Genomic DNA, 1,151 nt, shown 5'->3' with positions numbered 1-1,151 from the left:
TCTACCAATTGAGCTAATAGGCATTATTAATACCCGAAAAAAACGAATAAAAACAGCTCGGTATCAGCTCACAAAGCATCCTAACGATGGGTGCGCCAGTAGCAGCAAACTGCTTCCACAAACCGTGAATAACTACTCTTGCTCATTTGATAACTACTCGAGCACAAACAATAACTACTTTATCAGCATCTACTGCTACTTTATCAGCACCTACTTTAAATTAAAACTCGAAAACAACTGTTGCTCATTTGCTCATTAGATTTTAAACACTTCAAAAAACTATCAACTGGGTCTTAAACAGCAGCAAAGCATATGTATCCCTATTGTTGGACTCTATTCAGCCTGTATTCAAGCCTTTTGCAATTAACAACTTCATTTTTTTTGGTTATTGAAATTAGCAAAACACAGATCATATTAATATTTGCTCATGTTCTTCCCTTTTTTGGTGCTTAAACCCCCACTTCACAAAATTCAGAAACAGGGATAAACCCCCACGAAATTCTACATTAGCAAATCCAAATTAGACAATTTCGCAATCAAATTTTAATAGTTGTGCAATAATTTGAATGGCCGGTGCTTATACCCACACTTTAAAATAATACAACAACAGGGCTTAAACCCCCACATTACAAAATTCAACCACATGGCTTAAACCCCCATGAAATTCAACATGAGAAAATTCAAATTTAACAATTTTTTTATGAAATCTAACAATTTCGCAATCATAGTTTACTAATTTCGCAATCAGTTTTTTCTAATTGGTTCAATTTTTAATTGGTTCAATATTTCGATACCTAATTAAAACCAATTGATTACAATAAAAAGAACCAAATACCTTCATGATGGGGAATGGTTGACATCGATTCTGAAACGTCGTTTAGCGAGAAGAGAAGATGAGATGATGATTAAATCTTGCCGCCATGGAAGAGTAAAACGCAAGCAGAAGGAAGGAAGAATCGCGTTTTATTTTTCCCAACTTTCTGGGTTCATTTTGTCGTTCTTTTTCTGTTTTTTTCACGCGTTTCTGGCCGTCCGATCTGGTTCATTAGGATGGTTTAGATTGCTTCTCATTCTTCCTATTTTAAGGATCTTCTCATTGGAGGGGACCCTATATATTTTTGAAGAAGGTTTGCTAGATATTTGAGTGTGTC

The sequence above is a fragment of the Spinacia oleracea genome, chromosome 1, assembly GCF_020520425.1.
Source record: "Spinacia oleracea cultivar Varoflay chromosome 1, BTI_SOV_V1, whole genome shotgun sequence".
Taxonomy (NCBI): Eukaryota; Viridiplantae; Streptophyta; class Magnoliopsida; order Caryophyllales; family Amaranthaceae; genus Spinacia; species Spinacia oleracea.
Note: the sequence above shows the minus strand (reverse complement) of the source record.